Source organism: Eumetopias jubatus, unplaced genomic scaffold (assembly GCF_037043125.1).
Source record: "Eumetopias jubatus isolate StellerSeaLion01/CBP00866 unplaced genomic scaffold, mEumJub1_p1.0 scaffold_4, whole genome shotgun sequence".
NCBI lineage: Eukaryota > Metazoa > Chordata > Mammalia > Carnivora > Otariidae > Eumetopias > Eumetopias jubatus.
Genome location: NW_028274810.1, coordinates 100,217,039 through 100,224,205, shown reverse-complemented (window position 1 = coordinate 100,224,205; position 7,167 = coordinate 100,217,039).

Below are 7,167 nucleotides of genomic sequence, written 5' to 3'. Positions count from 1 at the left end.
CTTTCTATATGTGATGCCTGGTTGCATACTAGGAAGGACAGAAAATTACGTAGTCGTGGGGCTTTATGCTGGTTTTTTGTTCATTTGTTTTTCAAAAATCCAGAGCTGACTTTTGCTTTGCACACCTGACCCTGGTTACCAGACAGCTTACGTGGTGGGATGGGCAGATGATCAGGTTGGAGTTCTAGTAATATTTGTGAAGAGATGGTTTTCACCCCGGGCTCCAGGGGGAATCTGGGGAAGGATGAAGGGAGTGGGGGGGACAGGGTGCCTGGCACCACCCCGCCTTCTCTGCTGGGCTCCACTTGAGTTTTATGTCAGGAAAAGTTCTGCTGATCTTTTAAAAAGTTTCAAAACCACTGCTAGCCTGCCACCCCCTTACCAATAAGCCATGTGACACCGGGACCTCTCTGTGCAGCAGGAGCCAAAGGACCTAGTTGATCTGGTCCTTCTGGGAGGTGATCAGACACAAGACCCCCTCTGTGAGGACACATCTGGGGGGTACAGAGTGGTTCCACCTCTGCAAAATGTTTTTTATGGTAGCAGCTCTGAGGACATTTTGCTACCTGGGGCGGGGGGCTGGGGAACATGGGGAAGGCTGGGGTACAGCCAGCTTGGTTTGGGGCCAACATGGGATTGTGCGCACTTGGTGGCTTTGAGTTCTGGGTGCCCCCCACTCACTAGGTGGGAGAGCTGGGTCACAGTGAAGGAAGGGAGAGATCCGGGATTTCCACAGCACGTTCTGCACACGCACAGCAGAAGGCTGTGAGGTCCCAGGACATGGTGTCTCCAGTGAGAATGGTCAGGAGGCTGGAGAGGAAGCTCAAAGACAAGATGGAGATCACTGTACAGGGGTGGGGTGGGGGGGGGGTGTCCGTGCTTATGGAAAGACCCCGGAGCCGGCTTTCAAGGAATTAGTGTGGCAAGAGCCCAGGGAGGGAGGAGAGCAGGAGGTCCCCCGCGAAGGATGCATTGGGATTTTCGATTTCATCCTAAGAGCAAAGGGAATGCCGATCCTGCATTCAAGCAAGGGAGTGACATGAGCAAATGTGCATTATTTAAAAGGTCACTCGGCACAATATGGAGCCCGGGTTGGAAGAGCACAAGAATGAAAGGAGGGAGCCAGCAGGGGGAGCCACCTGGTTCAGGGGGGAGCAGGTGCAGTGAGACCAGGAGGATGGAGGACACTGCCGGATTCCCGGGACAACCCACGGGACCTGGCGATTGGAGGTGGGGGCGGAGGGGTGTCCAGGTGGAGCCCTGGGCTTTTGGCCTGCACAGTTGGCTGGGTGGAAGGGCCCCTCCTAATCTAGGGAAACTAGGAGGGAGGGGGACAGGGCCGAGCACGGGTTCTGTGAAACTCAGCTTCGAGCTTTTGCGTTGGATGCTTTGGAGACAGCGGACGGACACGTGCCCCTGGGCGCCCTGCCCAGAGCCCTCCTCGCCTCACTGCGCAGCCACAGGCACGGCTCAGAGGCCGCCTGCTTTGAGAGGCCTCTGTCTGGATCCCCCCGTGACTCTCCCTCCGTGTCCTGTCGCTTCCATTCAGTCCCAGCAGTGGCTGCCTCCCCTCTGGAAGGGAACTCCCACCGGGGCAGACCCCTCGGCTCATAGCTGGAGGCTCACGAAATACTGTTGAATGAACGAGATGTCCACGAGGAAGCCAGCGTGCAGGTGTTTCCCGGTCTCAGCTCCGAGGAGAGGTGACAGGAGAGACACGCCCCGAAGCCAGGCAAGAACGCCAGAAGCTAGCTCGCGGAACCGGAGCAGACGGGTGAGACCAGGTCCCCAGGGAGGCTTGAGGTCACGCATATTCCGCCTCCACAGGGGGCATGTTCCTGTCCCCCTAGGGTTTGCGGGGCGGGGGGGGGGGAGCAAGGGGACACAGGCTTAAAGGAACAGTCACAAAGAATGAACTACTGTCAGAACGTCAGGTAGAAGGCGCCTGGGTGGCTCAGTCGGTGAAGCGACTGCCTTCGGCTCAGGTCATGATCCTCGAGTCCCGGGACCGAGTCCCGCATCGGGCTCCCTGCTCGGCGGGGAGTCTGCTTCTCCCTCTGACCCTCCTCCCTCTCATGCTGTCTATCTCTCATTCTCTCTCTCGCAAATAAAAAATCTTAAAAAACAAACAAACAAACAATGCTTAGAAGCTGCTCAGGGCCAGGTTTCCCACTCGGTGCAGGCCCCGGGGGTTTGGGGGGGAACCTCCAAAAACTGACTGAGTTGTTGCTGCCCAGAAAAAGTACATATATATCAAAGACAGAGTCTCCAAGGGCCAGAAGAGGCGACGCCTCTATTACACGCTGTTGGGTTGACAGCAATGCCGGGTGTGACTCCCAGGGGTTTTTCTGCTGCACTCAGTGCTAAGGAGGCAGGGGGAAATTTACTGGGGTCTTTTCATTGTTCCCATGGATTCTAAAGGCGGAAAGAGTTTTCAGGTGGTGAAATTTTTTTAACTTAAAAGTTGTTCAATTTTTGGAAAACCAAAAAAGATCGGAGTCCAAGATCTATGTGTGGAGAAGCATTTTCCGTGTTTGATGTTTTCCTCTACTTAACTGAATCAAATAGTCACTTACGTAGCTTGAATCCCGTGTGGGAATCAATAAATTCATGCCTACGGCATCTCAGCCAGAATCAGGCAGTGCAGGTGCCATGGGTTGCAGAAAAGCTTCTGGGGCCACTCGGGTCCTTTTGCAGAAATAATTTCTTTCTTCTTTCTTCTTTCTCTTTCTTTCTTTTTCTTTCTTTCTTTCTTTCTTTCTTTCTTTCTTTCTTTCTTTCTTTCTTTCTTTCTTTCTTTCTTTCTTTCTCTTTCTTTCTTTCTTTCTTTTTCTTTCTTTCTTTCTTTCTTTCTTTCTTTCTTTCTTTCTTTTTCTTTCTTTCTTTTTCTTTCTTTCTTTTTCTTTCTTTCTTTCTTTCTTTCTTTCTTTCTTTCTTTCTTCCTTCCTTCCTTCCTTCCTTCTTTCCTTCCTTCCTTCCTTCCTTCCTTCCTTCCTTCCTTTTTCTTCTTCCTTCCTTCCTTTCTTTTTTTAAAAAGATTTTATTTATTTGACAGAGAGAGACACAGCAAGAGAGGGAACACAAGTAGGGGGAGTGGGAGAGGGAGAAGCAGGCCTCCCACTGAGCAGGGAGCCCGATGCAGGGCTCGATCCCAGGACCCTGGGATCATGACCTGAGCCGAAGGCAGACACTTAACGACTGAGCCACCCAGGCGCCCCCCAGAAATAATTTCTGTAAATGAATTTAACTCTTCCTTTCAATACTAGTGGAAATTTCCAGATTAATGCATCCAAATGCTGCACATTAGCACAAATCCACATCGCAGGTTCCCAACGTGCAGACCCTCAGGCCCAGGACCTGCGGGGTGTTCCATTCCAGCGAGGGGATGTGGGGTTTCCCCTTCTCCACTTGCTGTAGCCTGAACACAGGAAGAACAACAGAGCTAAAACATGCGGCACGTGGTTTTCGGTTTTACGGCAAAGTCTAGTACAGAGCTGCCGTCACTGGTCAGGGCATTTTATGACCTTGAGTCCTCCCCACAGCTGTGGAGAGGTTTGCTGAGCTGGGATTTTGTCTAAAGATTTTGTTTTCTTTTTGCCGAGACACTGACAATTTGTCATGAACTTGCAGCTTCCAAACTCGCTGTGGTCGGGCTTGAGGAACAGGCTTCTCTATTTCGACTTTATAAATAGTAAAGGGAGGAGGAGTTGAATTTAATACTTCATTTTTATTTGGCCCCTTCACTCAAACCTGCTAAACTACCAACTGCATTCACTGATGACTTGACAAAAGGGCTGATATAAATGTCCCCAAGTGACCCCTAGCACGATGGAACAATCTAGAAAAAGACCAAATTAGCAAGTCCCTTCTTCTGCCTTTATGCTGAGTAAACCGCAGGATTACGTTGCTTTTATTTATTTATTTTTTGGAGAGAGTGACAGAAAGTGTGATTGGGGTTGGGGCAGAGGGAAAGAGAGACTCTCAAGCAGGCTCCAAGCTCAGCGTGGAGCCCAATGTGGGGCTCGATCTTACAACCCTGAGATCATGGCCTGAGCTGAAATCAAGAGTTGGGTGTTCAACCCACTGAGCCACCCAGGTGCCCCAAGTTGCTTTTATTTATTTATTTTTAAGATTTTATTTATTTGAGAGAGCACTTTCATGAGCCAGGGTTGGGGAGAGGGACAAGCAGCCTCCCTGCTGAGCAGGGAGCCTGATGATGCAGGGCTCGATCCCCTGAGATCATGACCTGAGCCAAAGTCAGATGCTTAACTGACTGAGCCACCCAGGTGCCCCAAGTTGCTTCTAAACACATTTTGTTAAACTTGCATTCCCTACCACCCCCCGCCAACAAAATCACTAGAATACATGCAACTGGCATGCAGTTCCTAAATATTACCCTATGTAAAAACAGAACCTTGTTGTGGAGTTTTGCTAATAGTGTTACGGGTTCATTCATTTCGACAGAAGACCCCCACCAAAAATATGAGATGATAGCAATCAGCGAAAGCAGATGTGGGGTGTACAGAAACTCTGTTCTGACTTCTCTGTAAATCTAAAATTATTCGAAACTAAAAAGGTTAGTTTTTATATTTTTATTTTTTTTAAGATTTTATTTATTTATTTGAGAGAGAGAATGAGAGAGAGAGAGAGCATGAGAGGGGGGAGGATCAGAGGGAGAAGCAGACTCCCTGCCGAGCAGGGAGCCCGATGCGGGACTTGATCCCAGGACTCCAGGATCATGACCTGAGCTGAAGGCAGTCGCTTAACCGACTGAGCCACCCAGGCGCCCCAAGGTTATTTTTTTTAAGTGACAGAATGTGGGGAACTGGTCATTTTATAATAGCATTGCTTAATGGGACAGTCACTTGAATATTTTTCTTAGGCATCTCCCGCCATAAATGTTTTCACTCTTCCACTTGGTTCCTAACTGATCACCACTATATATGCATCACCACTGTCTAATTCCAGAACATTTTCATCACCCCAAAAAGAAACCCCATGCACATTAGCAATCGCTCACCATGTAGTCATTAGAGAAATGGAAATCAAAACTACAGTGAGACCTCACCTCCCAACCCCCGGGGACGGCCAGAAATGATGGGGACGGACAACAGCAAGTGCGGGCGAGGATTTGGAGGAACTGTAGGCCTCGTGATTTCCAGATGCTACGCGCCACGTTACCACGTGATGCAGCACCCCCACTCCTGGCACAGACCCCACACAAAGACTCGCACGTGAAATTTATAGCAGCTTTAGTCACGATGCCAAAAACTGAGAACAGCTTAAATGTCCATCACTGGGTGGATGGATGAGCAAAATTCGACAGAACGGAACACTGCCTGGAAACAAGGACCGGGCTGCTCACACAGCCGGCAGTATGGACGGGTCTCCAAATCAACTATGTTAAGCCAAAGAAGCTAGACACAAAGGAGTACTACAATTCTAGCAAATGCAAACTAATTTATAGTAATTAACAACAACGAAACAAACCCCAACCCAGAGCTGCAGCCCGAGCTCAGCTCCCAGCCCCCAGTCAGTGCCTGAGGGTGGACCACACCCTCCCCTCCAGGCCCCTGGCCACCCTTCGGCTTGCAGCTCCCCCCCTGTTCACGGCCCACAGCGGAGGGCTCTGCTGTCTTCTCTCGCCCGCCTCCTTCAGGGACCCTGGCCAGGCCTGAGGTGGGACAGTCCCTCTCTCCCAGAGCTGGCTCCTCCCTGGGAGGGTGACTTCAGGCTGGCTGCCCGCCCTGTCTCCCGTCCTCGGCTGAAGTTTGATGAACTGAAATTGGGCCTCTGTGCCAACTGGTTTTCTTTATTCTCAATAAATATTGGGCTTTGTAATTAAAAAAATAAATAACAGATCAGTAGTTACCTGGGGCAGAGGGACAGATAGATACAAAGGGGCCCAACGCATCTTGAGGGGTGACGGGAACGTTCTTCATCCTGACAGAGGCAGTGTTTCAAGGGTGACTGCGTTTGTCGAAACTCAGCCAACAGGATACTCTAAATGGGTGCAGTTTGCACGACATAAATTATAACTCCAAAAGGTTTATTTTTTAAAAAGAGAAGAGGGCGCCTGGGTGGCTCAGTCGTTGAGCGTCTGCCTTCGGCTCAGGTCGTGATCCCCGGGTCCCGGGATCGAGCCCCGCATCGGGCTCCCTGCTCCGCGGGAGGCCTGCTTCTCCCTCTCCCACTCCCCCTGCTTGTGTTCCCTCTCTCGCTGTGTCTCTCTGTCAAATAAATAAAATTTTTAAAAAAATAAAAAGAAGAGGTTTTTAAAAACTCTTTCATTGTCTCAAGATGCGTGGCCCCCAACTTGATTAAAGGGATGTGCTGGCAGGCAGAATAATGAATGGCCCCCAAAGCTGTCTGCACCCTAATTCCTGGAATCTGTCTGACCTGGAGAGGTTGGGAGGTGCTTTGCTGCTGGCTTTGAAGATGGAGAGAGGGCCAGAAGCCAAGGAGCGCCGGCACCTCCAAATAGCTGGAAAGGGCCAGGAAGTGGATTCTCCCCTGGGGCCTCCAGAAGGAATGCAGCGCTGACTACTTGACTGATCTTCGCCCGGTGAGACCCCCTTGGCACATCTAACCTGAGGAACTGTCACATGATGCACGTGTGTGGCTTTAAGCCCCGAACTTTGCGGTTACTTGTTACCGCAGCTACAGGGAGCTAGTACGACCTTCCTGGTATCTGTATGGACGCACTTGGAGCGGGGCAACCCTCCCTGCACTCGGCTGACCTTCTCTCTCACCCGCTGCGGGGCTGAGATCCAAAGCTCCTGTGATTTTGGTATGCCACCCCTGCGCCGCCTGCCCCCAGCCCAAGCCCCCCCCCCCCCCGCCTCCCCTTCCCCCAGGCCCTGCTGCTTCCCGCACCTGCCTGACTACTCGCACCTGCGCCCTCTGCACTCTGATCCTCTGCCTGGATGATGTTCCAGGTGAAACATTTCCCTGGCGCGGCCCTCTCTTTCTCCTGAGGACTTGACATTCCCACTGGCTGGGGCTCAGCTCAGACTGCAAGCCCCCAGCCCACCGCATGGAAACATCCTCTCCCCAGAAACTCGGGTTAGTCGTGAGGTCGAGAAATTGAAAATAGCCTGCATGTCCGTCGGCGGGAGACTGATGAAATAAGTACTGCACATCTCCAGCCGGTGAAGCCTGGGACAG